Raw genomic sequence first — 21,782 nt, 5'->3', positions numbered from 1 at the left:
AGGCAAACCACAAGAGACTCTTAAATACAGAGAACAAACTAAGGGTGAATGGGGGGGGGTGAGGGGAGAAAGGAGAGGGGAAAATGGGTGATGGGCATTGAGGAGGGCAGTTCTTGGTATGAGCACTGAGTATTGTAATGTAAGCCAACTTGACAATAAATTTTATTTTAAAAATTCAGGGCAAAGGAAAAGGCACCAGAGATTGTCCTTATTGTTTTAAAAATTCTAACTGTATCTTCTCTAAATGATTATTATTACTATGTTACAAATATCCAAGAATTAGCAAATGTAAGAAATGTACCAGTGGTCTTTCATGTGTGAGAGGTGATAAAAATCTGGAAAAAGCTTAAGGTGTATAATTTCAAATTGTAGTTTAAACAGGGAGTAATTACCAAGGAACCATCCAAACTTTCTTTGTTTCTGTTACAAAATACACACCTTTTGTATCCTCCTAGAATTTCAGAACTATCTGGCTCCAATGATTTTCCATAGATCAAACTATGGGCCTGGAGGTTGGTAGAGAGTTTCAGACTGGTTAAGCAGTGTTCACTAGGAAGCAGAGCAGAATTCAGCACTCAGGAATTAGATATCAACTTCACCTCCAGTAAACTTGGGCAAACATCTTCTTTTTCTCATTTGTAAGATGAAGAGGGCTGACCTAATGAGGGTCACTCAAATTTAAACAAAAATCAAAAACTTTTTTGCTAAATGAAAAAGCTTTCTGTTAATCTTGGTGAGGCTCTGATTTGCCCTAAGAACAACCCCCTCACCCCTCCATCACCAACGATTAGATCACCTCTGAAGTGGCGTTGAATATTTCCTGTGTGTTGAGTATTTCCTATGTGTTGATCACTGGCCTGAGACTATTTTGTCTCATTTAATGTGCTCTACATATATATAAAAATTCAGGCTATGAAAAAAAGAGTTTATAAGAGTGAAGAAGACACTTAGTTGCAGGTTTTTGTGGGGAAATACTCTATGTACATCTATTACTTATATTCAATCAGAAAAAGATAACATGATGGAGGGGTTTTGGGGATACCTCAATAAATGGGGCTGTGTATGCTTGACTCTCAAGCCCCTATTTGGGTCTTGAAGAAGGCCCAGGCTTCTCATCATATATCTTCCATTCATTTCACCAGCAGAATAGACTTCTCGGCTTTTGTGAAAAATGCTTAAATATTTAATCCTCCTGTCAGTAATTTCTGGTTGCTTGGAAACAATTCTCATTTTGCCACTGTTAAAAAATTTAGGTCAGCAGTTCATTAATCCCCTACAAATTAGAGAAATATAGCCAATCATGGATTCTAAATGGTCTTGTTGAATACAGGAACTGGGCTCTCCCTTTTCTTTCCCCAGGGATGAAAAAAAAAAAATTTAATGACTATATTCTAAAGAAATTCCCTGAAAATTAGCAATGCCACTTTATAGCAAGAAATTCAAGCTTTTATAAAAGAAAGACACACTGCTTCCCACCAGCCACAGCCAAAGCCATAGTTGTTTTCCCACTCCCCATTAGTAACATATAGCAGTAAAGAGGAGTGGTGAGGGGTAAAATTTTGTGGCTCTGTAAGATACCTTAAACCTAAGAGAATGCATATGGTATTTCATATCTTCAGTCCAAGAAGAACAGCAGAAAAGACCATTTGAGGAACTTCAGAGGAATTTATTCAAGCGATGAATTTTATAAGATATGAGGAGGAAGATTTCCAAGCCCTTCAAAATCCACCCAGGCATTAAGGTAGCACAGTATGTTGATGGAGAACTGTGCCAGTCTGAAGGTGAAATCAATTTATTATGTTCAAGGTTAAGACTGTTCTTTCTCTCTTTCCAGGAGGCATGTAACCAAGGGGAGAAGAGTAGGAGAGAAAATCAGATAAAGAGCCCTTAGTTTATCTGCTCTGATGCAGGAAATGAAGGTACTTTGGGTGGGTGAGCACCAGAATGTGCTTATGACCCTAGAAAGAAGTCTTAAGATTTGAGATAGAGGACAACAGTTGCCAAATGTCTTTCTCCACTTCAAGGATTAAAGTCTTGAGTGATAGTGTAAGATCTAATGTTTGCATTCAGGCATAGGATTCTCAAAGAGCAATGCTCTCACAAGTAGTCACAATCTAGATATTAACAGTTATCCCCTCTTCTATCTCTCCTGTTCTTATTAAGTGAAATTGTTTGTTTAGAACCAAAAAGAAAAAAGAAAAAAGAAAGAAAAATAACCCCACTCACTAGAGCCTCTTAAAACGTTACCAAACCCAGAGTGGTCACCCAATCTTGGGGATCCATTTTAGCTGACTCCTGAATACCCGTTCTCTGGTCTTCACTCTCAGCTTTCCTGGTTCCTCCCAGTTTCTTGGTTTTGGCTGTGAGCATTGACTTCTTAACTCCTTTTGTGGAGAAACAAGTTTGGATTTCTTCCAGCTTAGCTCCCTTCCAGGAGATGTATAGCATCGCAGGTACTTTTGACAATCACCCAGTCTCTTGCCCCACCTAGGCCCTTGGAGATCCATGTAACTGCTTCTCTGTTTTCTCCAATACTAGGGAAATAAGTCAAGGATATTTCCCAGGATCTTCTGGGAGAACATGGTGTCAAGTGTGGCTCCTGAAGCACCAAACATATTAAGCCTCATAGCTCTTCTTCTCAACTATGGTTAATAATAATTAACAAAAGCAGCAGCAATGTATTGAGCACTTATGGAGACAAGGTTAGATATTTCACCTGCATTTGTTCGTTGAACCTTAAACCCATTTTCTACATGCAAAAACTTGAGTTCTACAGAGTATAAGTTACTTGTCCAAGGTCACACAGCTTAAAATGATGGGGAACAAGGATATAACACAATGTATTGATCTGATTCTATTTATTAAGTTTTGACTACCCCAGGAAGCTTCAAGTACATACACACACATACCCTCTCCTCTGTTCTTATGCTTCTTGCTCTGGTTTGACAAACCTCATTTCTTTCCAAAAGCCCCAGACTTTGATATTTTCTGACTCCATCAGATGTTTGCTTTGGTTCTATTTGCCAGGATTTTAATTTAAGTTTCAACCCCGGGTACATCCTTTCACACACGTTTGTCTTCAAACTCTGCAGATCACACTCCAGTCTTAGTCTTTCCACAAACCAAATTTAAAAGCCTAAGACCTCAGACCTTGGGCTGTCATAGATATTCTCACTTGTCCACAAGGAGATGAGACAATGAGGCTGAGCTAGTTTATGAGAGAAGTATGTACTGTAAGGAACACAGAATCCACATCTTTTCGAGAGGCCCACCTTGGACTGAAGCAGTCTGTGTAAATTTGACACAGCACCCTACCTCATGAGGAAGCAGTGAAAGAACGGTCTTTCCAGTCAGAGAGACTTGGATCTGAACTATGGATCTATTACTAAAAAGTTGCACAGGCACGCCTGGATGGGTCAGTCAGTTAAGCATCTGACTTCAGCTCATGTTTATTAGTGAGCTCAAGCCCCATATCGTGTTCTTTGCTGTTAGCTTGGAGCTCGCTTTGCATCCTCTGTCTCCCTCTCCCTCTTTAGGTAATTTACCTGAGGAATCTGAGGTTCAAGTGTCTCACTTGTAAAAACCTCAAAAAGTTTTTTGAATTAAATAAGATAATCTTTATGATGTAGCTACATGGTTTCTGAGTGACAGGAGCTCAAAAATGTTAGTTTGGCTGCTTCTTCCCAACCTCTGACCCATTTAGTCTTGGCCCCAGTCCCCTGATAGTGACTGGGCACTAGAATCAGGTTCTGTGTTGTCTTTCCCCATGTGTACCCCCCGCCCCCCACACACTTTTTTTTTTTTTTTTACTTATAAGCATCAGCAATACCTACAGCATTAAAAGTATTAATAATGTAAGGTAAATAGTGATGCCTTTTCTTATATACCACCTACTCCTCAAACCACTCATGGACTCTTCCCACAACCCCATAGTCTTCCAGGTCTCTTGAACTGTACATATCTATTGAGAAGAGGGTTAAATGTGCTTAACCTCCAAAAGGTTACAACATTGCTCTTGGGCTTTATGCTTAAAAAAAAAATCCCAAACCCCCAAACAAAACTGCTCTCCCTACTTCTTCTTATCTGTCCAATTTACCATTCCTTCTCCTTCTACCCACTTGTTTGGTCAAAAACTACGTGTTGCTATTAAGATATTTTTTATGTTGTGACTAACATTTAAATCAGTATACTCTGAGTAAAGCAGATTATGCTCCATGATATGGGTGGGCCTCATCTAATAAGTTTAAGGTCTTAAGAGCTAAAGACTGAGCTTTCTTGAAGAATGAATTTACCTAAAGATGACAACATAAAACCCTCCCTGAATTTCCAGGATGCTGCCTTGTAGAATTCAGATTCAAGACTGAAGCATCAATTCTTGTCTGAATTTCTAGTTTGATGGCATTACTTAAAATAAATGTATTTCTCCCTCTCATTCTGTCTTGATATCTATCTTCTATTTGTTCTATTTATTTGGAAAATCTTAATACCTAGGATGAGCTGTATTCCAAATACCTAGGAAGTTTATTAAAAACGCAGATTTGGGCCAATAGAATACTTTCTTGATGATTATAGCTTTGTAGTAGAGGCTAAAGTCTGGGATTGCAATGCCTGCTTTGGTTTTCTTCTTCAATATTACTTTGGCTATTGGGGGTCTTTTGTGGTTCCATACAAATTTTAGGATTTTTTTTTTAGCTTTGAGAAGAATGCCAGTGCAATTTTGATTGGGATGGCTTTGAATGTGTACATTGCTTTGTGTAGCATTGACATTTTAACAATATTTATTCTTCCAATCCATGAGCATGGAATGTTTTTCCATTACTTTTTGTCTTCAATTTCCTTCATAAGTTTTCTATAGTTTTCAGTGTACACATATTTTATGTCCTTGATTAGGTTTATTCCTAGGTGTTTTATGGTTCTTGGTGCAATTGTCAGTGGTATCAATTACTTGATTTCTCTTTCTGGTGCTTCATTATTGGTGTATAGAAATGCAACCGATTTCTGTACATTGATTTTTTACCCTGCAACTTTGCTGAATTCATGTATCAGTTCTAGCAGCCTTTTGGTGGAGTCTTTTGGGACAGCAACATGCAGAAGAGTGATACTAGACCATTTTCTTATGCCATACACAAAAATAAACTCAAAATGGATGAAAGACCTAAGTGTCAGACAGGAAATTATCAAAACCCTAGAGGAGAAAGCAGGCAACAACCTCTTTGACCTCAGCTGCAGCAATTTCTTGCTTGACACATCTCCAAAGACAGGGAACTAAAAGCAAAAATGAACTATTGGGACCTCATCAAGATTAAAAGTTTCTGCAAATCAAAGGAAACAATCAACAAAACTTAAAGGCAACTGACAGAATGGGAAAAGATATTTGCAAATGACATATCAGACAAAAGGCTATTATCCAAAATCTGTAAAGAACTTACCAAACTCCACACCCAAAAAACAAATAATCCAGTGGAGAAATGGGCAGAAGACATGAACAGACAGTTTTCCAAAGAAGACAACTGGATGGGCAACAGACACATGAAAAGATGCTCAATGTCATTCATCATCAGGGAAATAGAAATCAAAACCACACTGAGATACCACCTCACACCAGTCTAAGTAGCTAAAATGAACAACTCAGGAAACTACAGATGTTGGTGAGGATGTGGAGAAATGGGAAGCCTCTTGCACTGTTGGTGGGAATGCAAATTGATGCCGCTGGCTCTGGAAAACAGTATGCGAGTTTGTCAAAAAATTAAAAATAGAACTACCCTAAGACCCAGTAATAGAACTACTAGGAATTTACCCAAGGGATACAGAAGTGCTGATGCATAGGGGAATATGTACCCTAATGTTTACAGTAGTGCTTTCAACAATAGCCAAATTATGGAAAGAGCCTTAAGGTCCATCAACTGATAAATGGATAAAGAAGACGTGGTTTATATATACAGTGTAATACTAGTTGACAATGAGAAAGAATGCAATCATGTGATTTGCAGCAACATGGATGGAACTGGAAGGTATTATGTGGAGTGAAATAAGTCAGTCAGAGAAGGACAGATATCCTATGTTTTCACTCATATGTGGATCTTGAGAAACTTAACAGAAGACCATGGGGGAAGGAAGGGGGAAAACATAGTTACAAACGGAGAGGGAGGGAGGCAAACCAGAAGAGACTCTTGAATGCAGAGAAAAAACTGAGGGTTGATGGTGGGGTGGGGGGACAGGAAATTGGGTGATGGGCATTGAGGGGGGCACTTGTTGGGATGAGCACTGGGTGTTGTATGTAAGCAATGAACCATGGGAATCTACCCCAAAAACCAAGATCATACTTTACATACTGTATGTTAGCCCATTTGACAATAAATTATATTTTTAAAAAAATGAAGATTGGGGGCGCCTGGGTGGCTTGGTCGGTTAAGCGTCCGACTTCGGCTCAGGTCATGATCTAGCAGTCCGTGAGTTCAAGCCCCGCGTCATGGCTCTGTGCTGACAGCTCAGAGCCTGGAGCCTGTTTCAGATTCTGTGTCTCCCTCTCTCTGACCCTCCCCCGTTCATGCTCTGTCTCTCTCTGTCTCAAAAATAAATAAACGTTAAAAAAAAATTTAAAAAAAAAATGCAGATTGGGGCGCCTGGGTGGCTCAGTCGGTTAAGCGGCCGACTTCGGCTCAGGTCATGATCTAGCGGTCCGTGAGTTCAAGCCCCACGTCATGGCTCTGTGCTGACAGCTCAGAGCCTGGAGCCTGTTTCAGATTCTGTGTCTCCCTCTCTCTGACCCTCCCCCGTTCATGCTCTGTCTCTGTCTCAAAAATAAATAAACATTAAAAAAAATTTTTTTTAATAAAATAAAATAAAAATGCAGATTTGGTAGATCCGCCTTATCTCTGGAAGGAGACCTGAGAATCTTTTTTTTAAAACGATTATCAGTCCAGGTGATTCTGATACATGACAAAGTTTAGAAACTACTGTGCTGGAACAATAATGACATGTATGCGGAGCTCTTTCTATGTGTGAATCAAGCATTAGGTTTATTAACACTGATAACCTTATGCAATCCTTGTAAGAACTTTATGAGATAGGTAATATTAATATACTTATTTATGAAATAAAAATATTGAAGCTCTGCTGGACAGATAAACAACCTCAACCTAATTGGGATTTTCCATCTGCTGAAATCAAAAGCTTCTGTATAGCTACTAGATGCCAACAGTTTCAGGAACTGCTATGAAGTCTACCAACTTGATAGTTTTTGTGGAGATCTCAAAAGGACTTGCTTAAAATTTTTATCAAGTTAGATGTGGGTCTACTCCCAAAGGACTCCCAAAGGACTTAAACATTCTATTTCTAAATGTAAATAATAGTTTTCCACATACTCATTGCACCATTCTTTTCTGACAGCTAGGGGAAAAACAACAACAACAACAACAACAACAACAACAACAACAACACTAAGAAATCAACTGAAATAACCCCCTTTGTTTTATAGATTAAGTAAAGAGATTTAGGAAAGGTAAATAGCTTTAAAACTTTTAGGGAGATTTCAACATTTAAACCATTTAAACATCCTTATTTGTTTAACAGTCTTAATAAAAATGATTTTAATTTCATTGCCTCTCTTTTGACTTTGGTAAAATGAGTGGTTTAATTTTCATTTTTGAGGATGGTGTTAAATTAATCATACTGAGGCTCAGATGCATGGAGTTTTTTTCTTGCATTGAAGCAGGCTAAGTCTGAAAATTTGCCAATGTGTCATTTTCCACTTATGAACCCACACAAACAATGTGCAACTTAGAAAAAGCCTTACAAAGTTGGTTCAAATAATTCCTAGTCAGAAAAATTAATCAAATGTTAGGTTTTCATGGAGAAATAGAGGCTAGCCTGTTTTTTTGGGCACCTCAAATATTCTGTCTGCTTCAACCCTGGAGAAATTCCAGCAGTGTCTTCTAATGGCTATGATAATCACAGCATTAGATCTCATTCCACAGAAGAGCAAATCATTATAAAATAATTGATCATTTCAAATGCAGTCAAGACAAAATGATTAACTCTTAATCAAGAATCTGAGTGATTAGATGGGCCCATAGAACAAAGTGATTGCATCACCCACTTGAAGACATGGGGATTGATTCTAGAAAAATCAGTGTCTCAGGATTGGTTCCAAAAACATCCTTTGAGCAGAGTTGGCCTTGGGTAAAACTGGGAAAGACAACGTTTTTTCTCCCACACTAATGCTTCTTAAACTTTGGCGTGAATCAGAATCATTGGAGGGCTTGTTAAAACACAGATGGCTGGGCTCCATCCCTAGAGTTTCTTATTCAGTACATCTGGGATAAGTCTTGCTACTTTGTTTTTCTAACAAGTTTTTAGTTGATGGTAATGCTGCTAGTCTGGGAACCACAGTTTGAGAACTACTGCCCTAAAAGAAAAAAAAAAAAATTACTCATCCTTGTGTATCCAAACACTAGTATGCTATATTTTAAAATTAGTGAATGAACATAGTGATAGTAATTAACACTTACTGAGCACTTACCTAGTACTTGCTACGCCCTTTGCCATAGGTCATTTAATTCTCTTAAGAATCCCCCTAGGTAAGTACTTTCATTACCCCTATTTACAGATGGAGAAACTGAAGATAGAAGAAGTCAAGTAAGTAGCCTGAAGTCACAAAGATAGTAAAAGATACAGCTGACTTTTGGGCTGGGCAGTCCGACTCTGGAGTACAGTGTTGACCTCTGCTCTTCATAAACATCTCTTAAAGAGAAATTGTTATACAGTGACAAGAGAACAGGCCTTGAAGTCAGAATTGCAGCAGAACCTAAACTTCACAACACGTTTGCAAACTATAGATAACAGATTAGTATCTTTTAACTGTTGTGCCCTTATAAATCAAATGGGTATCATATCTTGGCAGGAAGGTTCGAAAATAAAAATTGAATAATGTAAGTAAAACACTTAGATGAAAGCCTAGCATGTGTGGTGGTCCACAAATGGTAACCATCCCCTGCTCACAGCAGCTGTAACTGCAGACACATCAAGAATTAACTTCCCAAGTCTACTATCCACCAATCCAATTGTATGTTAAATATTTATTATGAAACCAACATGGGGTTGTTTTCCAAGAGCTATAGATATGTATCTATAGATCTAAACAGCAGGATCATTCTATGAGCACTACAAATGAAGTGGATTCAGGTGGAGACCAGACAACTGCAAAGGGTAGAGGCCCTGCTTACCAAATGGGGTTGGGCATTTTCTCCTGAGCACCCCGCCCAGCAGCCCTTTGGCCTGTTCATTCCAAGTACCAGCTCATCGCCTATGTATTCAGTTGTTCAGGACAAATGCCTTTGTGAACTTTGATATTGCCAATAAACAAGCAATGTAGCCTACTTAATAGTTGCTTCAACCTTCGAAGTGGTGAATCCATTTGTTTAAGGAGTTTTTACTTGCCTCCTTTGGCTGTAGTAAATTTGCCATATGGTACACTGCAGATGTAGTGCTACCCGGTGATTCACGTCTGCAGATATATGGGGAGATTTCCATAGCAACAGGCCACCAGAAAAATGAGACAATAAAAAGTCACTGTTATATAACAGGATTTTTTAATTTTATTTTTGTTTTTATGCTGTGAGGGCAACTGGTTTGCGTTTCTTATGGATTTAAATGAGGTGATACACTGAATTAATAATTACATTAATAAATTTCTCCTGTATGTTATGCCACAGAAAACATACATTATGTTGCACACCTGAAACTAAAATAATGTTATATATCAATTATATCTCCATTAAAAAAGAGGAACACAAACACTTAACGACAACTGAACCAATTGAAATTTCAAATTCCAATTTCCTTATCTTTCCTAATCATAAGTCAGAAATGTACTACATAAGTCAATCAATAAAGGGCATGAAACATGTAATTTGATGTAGAATAATATCCTACTAATATTTATTTATTATTTATAGGGATATACGAAATCCCTATTATAAGCCAGCCACTGAGATGAACAACGGTCTTTACGAAGCTCCAAGTCTAGTAGGAAAAAGAAACACCAGCAAGTACATTCAATACATTATAATTGATAGTGTGGTATCAGCAACAGCAGGAGTGTCTTTATTGATAACACAAGAGGTCAGTTTCTTGAATCAACCTTCGCTGCTAAAGCAACCTAAAAATCCTGGATAAGATATTAAAAATAAATTTGAAGGAGCACCTGGGTGGCTCAGTTGGTTAAGTGTCTGACTTCAGCTCAGGTCATGATTTTGCTGTTTGAGCCCCATATTGGGCTCTGTGCTGACAGCTCAGACCTGGAGTCTACTTCAGATTCTGTGTTTCTCTCTCTCCCTCTGCCCTTCCCCTATTTGCACTCTGGTTCTCTATATCAGAAATAAATAAACAAGAAAAAAATAAAAATAAATTTGAATACATTTATTTGAATAAATAATCAATATTTATTTATTGTTTATTAATTCAAATATTAATTTGAATAAATTCTTAGTTTGAAGAACTAAGTAGAGCTCTGTGGCTGGAATTCACTCTGAGGACAACTGCCAAACTATATGAACTTGAGTTCTGGCTTTCATAGACTCAAGGAATGAAAAAGACAGGAAACAAAGTCCAAGTACTGCCAAAAACAGGGAGCCAAATGGATTTCTCTGGTAAAGCTAGGGCCCATAAAAGTATAAGGACTTCTTCGGGATACGGATGATCTAGCACCAAATCCAAAACCAATAAAATCTCTTTCAGTGGACTGAAAGGTTTTTGTCTTGAACCTTGACCCTGAATCCCAAATGAAAAATGACCAAGAATTGACAACCATAACATAGCCTTTACCCAAGTTTTTGATATGTAATTTCAACTTCTGATTCAAAAGAAACCCAGTCACAGATTTAGAGTGGTCCAGCATTTGGCCAGTCACCTCTGTAGTATTCACTTTCATCTCAGGCCTCAAATAATTCTCCTCAAATAAACCTCCAAGGAAAATAAGCTCGTGAAAAAGAAAATAAAAATAAAAACTAGATTCACAAGGAAACAAAGTACCATTAATAAGTACTGTAAACAACATATAACAGATCCAGAGTTAAAAAAAAAAAAATCACAGTAAGTGATCACATATAGATTTCAAGTAACAGTGCTTAAAATAAATAATATGCTTAAAGAAATAAAACACGTTGAAAATGTCTAGAGAGGAGGAACTAAAATCAACAAGATTGAAAATAGCTTAAAATTGAACAGGCATGTTGAGCCAAATATTAGAGTGAAAAGAATAGGGAATTCATAAAGTAGAAGATGGATCTGAAGAAATTATCTCAAACCAGTATGGAGAAATGACATGGAATATATAAAGGAGGAGCAAAAAGACACAGATAACTGGAGTAAGAACATCTAACACATCTCAGAGTTCCAAGAGAAGAAAAGGGATGGACATTAGCAAAACTGAACTGAAATTCTGCTGACAATTTTGTAGTACAAATAAGAAACAAATCCACACTTTTATGAAGCCAAATAAATCACAAGCAGGATAAACAAAAAGATCCTACATACATTACAGTGAAACACAGAACAATAAAGAAAAAGAGATCATCTTAAAAGCAGGCAGGCTTTTAAAGTAGTGATAAAAGGGGAGACAATTTCTCAGGAGTAACAATACAAATCAGAATGATATATTCCATGTATTGAGAGAAAATAACTACAATCTAGATTTCTAAGCCCATTAGAAACATCTCTGAAAAACAAGAGTAGAATGAAGACATTTTCAGACAAACAAAAACAGAAAGCCTTTACCAGCAATAGCCCTACACAAAAGAAATTCTTAAGGGTGTATTTAAAACAGAAAGGAGTTTCTCCCAGATAGAACTGCAAGAAGCAACTAAAGCAAAAGAAGTAGTAAATATGTGGCTAAATAGCAACAAACACTGACTACGTAATAAAATATTGGAGATTCAAAAAATAAAAGGTAGAAATATAGGATAATGATAGCATTAGGGCCCATGCTAATGACCTAATTTTAACTTAATCACTTATTTTAAGGCTCTATCTTCAAATATCCTAGTATTCTGAAGTACTGGAGGTTGGGGGCTTCAACATGAATTTTAGAGGGACAGAATTCAGTCCACGAGAGAGGCCTAGAAATCTCAGGAAGCAGTCCCGAGTGATCAAAAGCACAAGGGGTCTAGGAAAGAGGTCTGTGGAAATGGGGGTGGTGCAGGGAAGACCATTGGATGCATTTGCTATTAAGAGGTAATTGGCTCTTTCTTGGGAGAGTTTGAGAAGAAGCAATGATAGGTACATAATCTTTGAACAAACAAATAATGTAACAATGATTAATTCCAGGAAACCAAAATATACAAGATAAACATAATAAACTGCATAGTGAAGGTATGAATTATACTTAGTCATAATAACAATGTGGTATAATGATTTAATGAAAACTCCTATAATCTAACTGTACTGAGAGGATGGACAAAGATATTGGAAAATTAGGTTGTGGCTCAAGAGAGAAGTGGTCCAAGACTTTCTATACTAGAAAGCCAAAAGAAGTTTAAGATGGAAAAATGGAGGAATAATATGTGCATGTTATTTAGAATCTCAAATGGGAGAAACAATCAAAAGATTTGAAAATGATATGCTTTGGGGATCAGGATTCAGTAGTTAGGGAGTGGCAGAAAAGGGAAATATGTGCATGTGTTACTTTGATAAAATAAATTTAATGTGGATGGTTAGAACAGTATTACATTGCTTTCTTCATTTCAGATTCTAAAATGCATGTCATAGAAAGTTTGAAAAATACAGAGGTGTTGAAAGAAAACACTCCACTGTTAACATGGTTATCTCACACATATAATGTACCTGCTGTTTTATAATCTCATTACTCAAAAGCATATGATGATTCACCTATGACAATCCTCTATATTTTAAGTAAAACAAAAATGCAATGAGACCCAAAGTAAAGGCCACTAATTCTCCATGGAAAAAAGAGGAAGACTCCACAGAAGAAATGACATTGGAACTGGGTCTTAAAATATACTAACAAAATAACTGAGCTGTGACTATGGATCAGACAGTTGGCTAAATGCTTTCCATGCACCATACCATTTAATTCTCATAATAAATCTGAAAGCTAGTTACTATGATCAATCTCAATTTAACATTGTTGGAATTAAGGCTTAGTGGAGTTTTTGTTCAAGGTCATTTGGCTGATATACAACAGTGCTAGAAGTTTAAATGCCATGACTACATGGTAAAGAGTGTCCTACATGTTGGTTTAGAGTAGACCAGATGCCCAGCTTCCCTGACTCCAAGGCCTATGTCTGTAACTTCTTCATCATACACATGAGTTGGTAGGTGAATAAAGTTGGAAGTACATTGAAGACAGAAGGAACCACATATTTATTAATTCAGAAGTATGAAGACTTAAGTCCTGGAACTAGGACATTTTTCTCCTGAGTATAAAATATAATAATGTTTGTACAAAGAGATTTGGTTAAAGAGGTTAATCAGGGCTGCAATTAAACAAACACCTGGATTAGCATGGACTTCCATTAACAGGTCTGCTCATCAAGAAGGGACAGCCATACCCTCAACCATCAGGGTGCAAGATGGTTTATGAAGGCACAGGATAAACAGAACTCAGTTTTGACTTGGTATTAAATAATTTAGAACACTAATTTTATATGAAAACAAAGCAAATACATCATGGAATAAAATGCAAAATGTATGACTTTTTAAGTCAAAGCTAAACACTTCAAAGATATATGTATTTTTTTTTCTCTTTTGGAAGGCTCTTTTAATAAGCTGCCAGATCTCAAGGGTCCGAGTTGGATTCTCTCTCTCATTAGTAGTCTTTAAAGTTTTTAAGAAGTACTCCATGGAAAATATGAATCTAATTGAGAAGAACATGATTGGTCAGATTGTTTTAAATGTTATTTACCCCTAAGGAAATATCATTACACATAACCATAATAATAAAATTTAATCATAGTTTTTTTCTTTTATTGACCCCATACTGAAAATATATTCATCTGAACCAATAGTAGTGTTGATTTAGGAACAATGTCAGTGGGTGAGAAGCTCTGGTCTAAACTAGGAAACAAAAATCCCCAAGTTTATATTACTGCTGCATACTGACCTATCTCCAAAAATTTCTTAACACCCAGTTGGTCTTCCCACTACCAAAATAATTAGTACACCTAGAGACAAGACTTATTTGCAGAACTTCAGACAAAACCCATCAGCAGATTGAATGTATCTCTTTTCAAACAAGTTCTAGCAACATGAAGAAACTGCTGTAAACTGCACCTTACAAAATGAAGAAATAGGTTGTCTGCTATAGTTAGCTTTCTAGAAACCCAGCAGCTTCTAAATACAGTGTGGTGTCCTGGGTTGGATCTTGAAATAGAAAAAGGAGTTCAGTGGAAAAACTGATGAAATTCAAACACAGTCTAGAGTTTAGGTAATATTAATTTACCAATGATAGTTTCTTAGTTATGACAAATGTGCCATGGTAATTTACAATTAGCATCAGAAAGAATGAATGAGGAATATATGGGATCTTCCTGTACTATCTTTACAACATTCCTGTAAACCAAAATTATTTTGAAATAAAACATTAAAAATAGTTAAAATCATTGACTTCAACCTTATGAAAACATAAATATTTGCTGATCTGATGCTAAATCACCAAAGAGGACTTAAAATTATTATAAAGTATGTTTAGATTTTCTAAAATTTTCTCCTTCTTACTTAGATATTCAGAATGCCTTATTAATTCATTATTAATAACTGTTACATTTATTAAATATTTGGTCTAGTTCCATCTGGATATTTTAAGGCAGGTATCCATTTTTAAAACCCTACTCAGGTTGGCAGTTAAAAATGTTTAAGATATATGACTATCTTCCATCTGTATTATAGGGATGTGGGTTTGCATCCCTCCCTGCTGGCATAAAACACCTAAGCATGTTAGGAAACTAAAGTGAGAGAAGTATTCTCTTCCTGTGACTCTTTGTTTAGATTCAAAAGTTTCTACTTGTAAATCATTCAAGGTCTGCACCACAGAATATTCACAGAGAATTCAGTCTGGTTAGTATCAAGCCTGGAGCCTCCTTGGGAACAGAAAAGCAAGGCTCTTGGGAACATAAAAGCAAGGCTCTTTGAGGACTGTGTGATGCTAAATGGGACACCCTGAGTAATCCCTCTAAAGACCCCTCCACCTAAAAGACACCTTGCCTCAGCTTTTCTCCCTTATCTCTCTGGCTCTTTCAAGTAACTCTTGCTCCTTGATGTCCACAGATTCCCAGCTTTGGACACAACTTCTCTTTTGGAGAATTGACTGCTTCATCAGCATTTCTTGATCATGTCTATCATCCTTGAACTCAAATCTTCTAAGTTCTCTAAATTCTGCATGGTGACTGCACTCTCAAACCACCTGTTCTAATATGTTTGATGACGAATCACAATGTTGTCAAATATATATACCACACGTCTCCTCACAGTTACTATACATGAGAAAGGCATTCAAGATGTTTCCTCAAATTCCAAGAGAAAAAGTCATTAAGAGGGCTCCAGGGCCTATAAGGAACAAAAAAGACTATTGCCCAAAGCAGGTATGAACAACAACAACAACAACAACTCAACATTTTTGCCAGAATGGAGACACTGATCTTTCTGATTAGAAGCCTTTGAAAATAGCACTTTGTTATCTTTTTGAAATCTCAGGTTGCTCATCAATAAAATGGGATATTACCTATGGCACAGGACTATTTTGAAGATTAAAACTGTAGCATTGGGGCACCTGGGTGACTTGGTTGGTTAGGCAACCAACTCTTGATTTTGGCTCAGGTCATGATCTCATGAAATTGAGCCCCCTGTCAGGCTCTGTCTATGCTGACAGCACGGAGCCTGCTTGGGATTCTCTCTCTCCTCTCTCTGCCCCTCTTCGGCTGTCTCTCTTTATTTCTGTCTCTCTCAAAATAAATAAATCAATATTAAAACAAAACATATGGCATTTAGTGGTACTTTTACAGGCAATAAGTAGTACTCAGTGAATGGTAGTTATTTTTCATGATTTTTATCGTTATGTCTGGATGATATTTTAAAATATTAACAGATTTATTTTTCAGTCAAGCTTGTTGCCCTGTAACTTATTCATTGACATGTGGTCCATGTCATCCACTGATTCAGGGGAGGGAAGTTCTAATAAACTTATAGAAAAGTACTTTGAGTTTCTGAAGTTCAAGTCCTAAAGAAACATCGAACACAGAAAACAGTCTCAGAGATCTGCATCACACCATAGAAACTAGATAGCATCCTGACACAGGAATGGAGGGAAAACTTTAAGGAAAAGCTAGAGTAAAAGTGGGGCCCTTAATAAGGAGGAATTTTTATGCTGCCTTCTGGACATGGTCCAAGCGAGGGAGAAAGAACCATAGGAATCACAAACAGATGCAGACCAATTTTCTCAATGGTGGGCCACAAAAAGCTCTTTAAGTGCAAAACTGAAAGAAGAAATCGAGACAGCTAAGGCAGGCTGTAGAGAGAAGTATGGTAAGGAGGAAGTAGCCCACACAGAGAATTCTGGATAGGCAGTAACAAGGGTAAGACAATACTGGTAGATCTCAGTGACTCCAAGCAGTCAGTGGGATTACAGCCTGGTGACAAAGGGGTAGAGTGAGGAAAAACAAAAGACTAGTGATAATAAAAGGACATCAGAGCCCACAAGTCCCTGTGATCAGATTGAAGAACTTAGACTTTAGAAGGATAGAAGCTACAGAGTGGCAGTACTTGAGTAACATATTTTAGAGGATCATTCTGACTACTCTGTAGGAAGACACTGGAAAAGGGCAAGAACAAAAGCAGGGAAACTGAGAAGTCAATGAAACCATCCAAATAAAAGACTTATTTGGGGCAACGGGAATAAAGATAACTGAACATATTTGCTGTATATTTTGGAGACTGTGTTAGCCTGAATAATCCAGCCCACACCCCTAGATGTTCATACCCTAATATCTAGAATTTGGGAATATGTTATGGTACATGGCAAAAGAGACTTTGTAGATGTAATTCAGGTTATGTACCTTAAAATGAGGACATTACCTTGTATTAGCCATGGAGGTCCGATCTACTCTATTCACATTAATGCTTAAAAGGAGAATTCTTAAAACTCTGTCCAGCTAGAAATAGAAGAGGACTTTAGAGACATGTGGTATAAGGAGACGTCAGATATTCAAAGTGTGAGAATGATTTGACAGGCCATGCTGCCTCCTGAACATAGTATGGGCTGTGCCTAAACTGATGGGTTTAACGCAGCTCACAGAGTTCCAAGGTACCCCAGTGTGGGCAGGTGCAGTAGAATGTCTCCTGTGTACCCAACAGAGTCTTAGAGATGGTAAAGGATGAGAGATAACACCAGAGGGTTTTTTTTTAATTCCCAGATGGCTTAAGAATATCAGAAGGATCTATAGACAGGAATAGAAGCTGGGTTGAAAGAGTGATGAATCCTAAAGGCCACCCACCTACACCCCATTGCCTTGTCACCATGTGATAACACAGACACAACCCTGGGAAAAGAGTCGGGGGAGATTTCAAATGGACTTGGAGGAACTGCAACTTGAAATAGAAATGTGATTTAGATGCAGAAGAATAAAATAAAGGTACATTTTTTGAATATGTATGTTTCTAGCCTGCCATTGATACTCTTGTCATTAAACTACTGCCATCATCACCGCTGTCACCATCAGTCTTTATTATCATCATCATATAACACTGAGAGGTGAAGTAGGAGTCCAAAGAGTGAAACAGGGCAAGAGGAGGTGAAGATGCATGGTAGAAAGGGAAAGCTATGGTAGTCCATTTCATTCTCTGTCTGGCATACTGCCAGCAGACGAGGAGGCCAGGGGAAGTTCACTAGGTTGTTCTTGCTCAAAGGGCAAGTGCTGGACAATAACACTGCAGAGACTCATCCTGTGCACATGGGCATGGGCTCCATGCTCTAACTTCCTCATTTACTCTTTTGCTATCCAGTGATTGCTTATTCATTTTCTTTTTCTCTATTTTTTTTTCCCAATTTATTCATCAGCTTTTCTGATTACTAAACAACATGCTTTAAATTTGGCACAATGACTTTGTGATGAATAATTATAAATGCACATATTTATTTTCTTTCTTAAACATTTTTAAAAGCTAATTCATCTACAACCTTCTGTTTGAACAGTACAATCACTTGAATGGATTTAGGAAAGAGCATGCTCTATAATAATCTTTAGTGATACATTTGAGATTTACTACCTTCATGAGAATTAATCTCTGATTCACCTTAAAAATACTCTGACAGATCTCTGCTCTTTTCCCTCTATGCCTATAAAGTTATGCTGTCCTCAAATTAACTTTGGTTATTATATTGTGTAGTTTATTAAATTTTTGGAACATTCCTACAAAAAATTTGTATTTGCTCATTCTCAAAATGAGCAAATAGAGGATTGGAAAGGTAAGTAATGACACACACAGAACATTCTGGGAAAACCAGACAAACTCTTCCTAGTAGGTACCTCTGAGCTGTGGGAATAGTGGGAGGTGAGGATAAAAGGTCATATTACCAACTTTCTCTATTGCTGGAATTTCTTTTTTACTGAAAACACATTTAATTAGCAATTTAAATTTTTCAAAAAATAAAATTACCCTATAATCCTGACTTTCCTGTTTCTTAGCTTGATTTATATACACTGGAATAATTTGTGGCTATCTTCATTTCCCTAATTAATTCTTGGCTTCTGTCAATTGAATGTTCAGTCCAGTTGATAATTCTTTTTAATTTTTAAATATTTATTTTTTTTTTATAAAGAGAAAGTGTGAGTGGGAGAGGTGCAGAGAGAGAGGGAGACATAGAATCTGAAGCAGGATCCAGGCTGTGAGCTGTCAGCACAGAGCCTGACACAGGGCTCAAACCCACGAACTGTGAGATCATGACCCGAGCCAAAGTTGGACACTTATCCAGCTGAGCCACCCAGGCGCCCCCAGCTGATAATTCTTTGAACCTTTTCCCCCTGATTTTCCTTTGCTAGATTAGCCATCTGATATAGCTTATTTTTCAATAATTATTTAGTGAGGGATATTTATCCAACACCATGTGCTCAGCATTGTAAGAGACATTGTGGAAGACACAGAATAGTGGTTAAAGTAGTAAAAAATAACAATGGATAATGTGTATCAAACACTTGTAGGCCAGAGAATATTTTAAGAGCTTTACACAAATGTATTTCCCATCGCAACAACCCAATGAAGTATATCATTATTCTCTCCTTTCTATAGACGAGGAAATTAAGTTTTAGAGAAATTAAAGAAATTCCCCAAGGTCAATCAGCTTGTAAGATATAGGTGGGATTTGAATGCAACCTGTTTGACTCCAGAGGTCAGCTTCTCAAGTGACTCTGCAAGGGGTTTACTGTAGAGCTGGCAAGACTCATACCCACACATATCAACGAGCCAAAACCTATCTCCAAAACAGTATTGAGCAAAGGTCACAGTTTATGCCATGAAAAATATTTGTTATATAAAAGGCATTCGGTTTAGGAATGTGGAATACACCAGATAAATAAATACAAAAGAGCATGGATCAGAGTTCAGTACTATGGGAATTCAGAGACCAGCAATGGTTATCGTAGTTAAGGAAAACTTTGTGAGAAGGAGGTGGGTTTTAAAGCTGAGGCCAGAGCAAAATTTACAAAGGGGAGCCAAAAAGGGTATAAGCAACGGTCTAGGGTCATAGTCTAGGCTGTTTCTCCAAAAGAGAAGAGATGGCTTTGCTTGCATGATGGGTACATACTGAGGAATGCTGAGAAACATATCTGGGAGAACAGGGGAAGTGTCTGTGACACTGGCACCTTGGAAGCTTGGCTCAGCAGATTTAATGCAGCATAGAAGCAGGAGTGATGGTAATAATAGTAATAACACATAGACTTTACAGTTGGCCCTGTTCTTGCAAAGACATTGTCTCACCTAACGTGTTTGTGGAATATTAATCTGGTAAGAAATTGATTGGAAGAGAGAGGGCTTAAAGTCAGTGAAGCCCATTAGGACATTAGTATTAGCCAGAAGTACAATGAGGACAGTCTGAACTGGGGTCAGGATAATTAAGGGGAAATGGAGGATTTAATAGCTACTGAATGTCAACTGCACATCAGAGACTTTATATACACTCTCCAGTGTTCAGAACAATTCGTTATAGATGGTGTTCTTGCATGAGGTCAAGGCCTGGTTCAAACACTAATTGTGTGACATTAGTCAAGTTATACAAACTTTCATTGTCTCATTTTTGCAACAAAATACTTATTGAGCACCTAGTATAATGCTAAACAGTGGAATAGGTCTCTGGGGTAGAGTGGTGAGCTAAACAATCCCTGTGCTTATGAAACTCTCAGTCTATGAGGATAACTGATATCAATATATATATGCAGCAGTTTCCTATTGCTGCCATAACAAATGACCACAATGAGTCAGTTTAGTGGCTTAAAACAAAACAAACAAAAACAATAAATAAAATACCTGAAAAAAGTTTGTTACTCACTGTTCTGTAGTTCAGAAAGCTAGGCTGCTTCAGTTGGTGTCTCTGCTCCTGGTTTCACAAACCCCAAATTAAGGCATCAGCCAGCTGGGCTTTTACCGGAAGGCTTTGCTTCCCGCTCATTCGATTGTTGGCAGGATATAGTTTCCTGTGGCTGTAGGACTAAGGCCCATTTCTTTGCTGGCTGTTAAGTGGGGGCCTGCCTTAAATTTTCAAGTCTCTCTCCAGCCTTACAAACAAGGCCCTCTGACAGAGAGCGAGCAACAATCCGCCACATCATTCTCAAGCTTGGGATCTCTGACCTCTCTTTATACCTCGTCTCTTTGAAGCCCTTTTCTTCTTCCAGCTGGAAACAATTCTCTTCTTTAAGAACTCATGTGATTAGATTGGATCTACCTGGGTAATTGCAGCTATTCTCCCTCTGACTTTAAGGTCAGTAAGTTTGATTATATCTTCAAATTCCTCTTTGCCATGTAACATAACGTATTCACAAATTGCAGACATTTGGATATAGGTATCTTTGTTTGAGGACATTATTCAGCCTACTACAACCTTCAAAATATATCTCAAATATATTCCATTCTATCTCCACTGCCCAAATCAGTCTTTCATGTGCACTGTTCCCATGGTCTTCTAACCAGTTTCTCTGCTTTTGTGCTTGACTCTTTCCAGTCCCTTCCCACAGATCTTCCCTTCATACTAAGTATCAATTTGTAACAATAGAAAAAGCATAGCACTTACAAGGTACTAGGCAGTATTCTAAAAACCATAAATACAGTGATGCATTTAATTTTACCAAGAATTTTATGATGCAAACAATATTATTACTTCCATTTTACAGGTGAAGAAACTGAAGCACAAAGAGGTTAACTAACTTGTCCAAGTTAATAGCCAATAGGTAAAAGAACTTCAAGGGGTCCAGCTCCACAGTGTATAACTCTTAATATGTAACATTGCTGGGGTGTCTAGGTGAGTCGGTCGGTTAAGCGTTGGACTCTTGATTTCTGCTCAGGTCATGATCTTATGGTTCATGAGATCAAGCCCCATGTCAGGCTCTGTGCTGACAGCATGGGGCCTGCTTGAGATTCTCTCTCTCCCCCTCTCTCTGCTCCTCCCCTGCTTGCTCACTCTCTCTCTCAACATAAATAAACATTAAAAATATGTAACATTGCTATTATCTATGCGTAATAAGAGATTTACCTGCCAGCTTGTTATAGTAGGCAAAATAATTTCC

General features: G+C 37.6%; 1 long non-coding RNA gene across 1 annotated transcript in view; it reads right to left on the bottom strand.

Moving 5' to 3' along the window:
• The window catches only part of LOC123601051, a 155,613-nt gene extending 134,954 nt beyond the window's left edge, over positions 1-20,659 (bottom strand). Inside the window, exon 1 of the long non-coding RNA XR_006713953.1 lies at positions 20,552-20,659. This is a non-coding gene — a long non-coding RNA (uncharacterized LOC123601051). The remainder of the gene's footprint in view (positions 1-20,551) is intronic.
• Positions 20,660-21,782: the final 1,123 nt, after the last annotated feature.

Source organism: Leopardus geoffroyi, chromosome D1 (genome assembly GCF_018350155.1).
Source record: "Leopardus geoffroyi isolate Oge1 chromosome D1, O.geoffroyi_Oge1_pat1.0, whole genome shotgun sequence".
Lineage (NCBI taxonomy): Eukaryota > Metazoa > Chordata > Mammalia > Carnivora > Felidae > Leopardus > Leopardus geoffroyi.
Note: the sequence above shows the minus strand (reverse complement) of the source record. Positions and strands in the feature narration are given on the sequence as shown.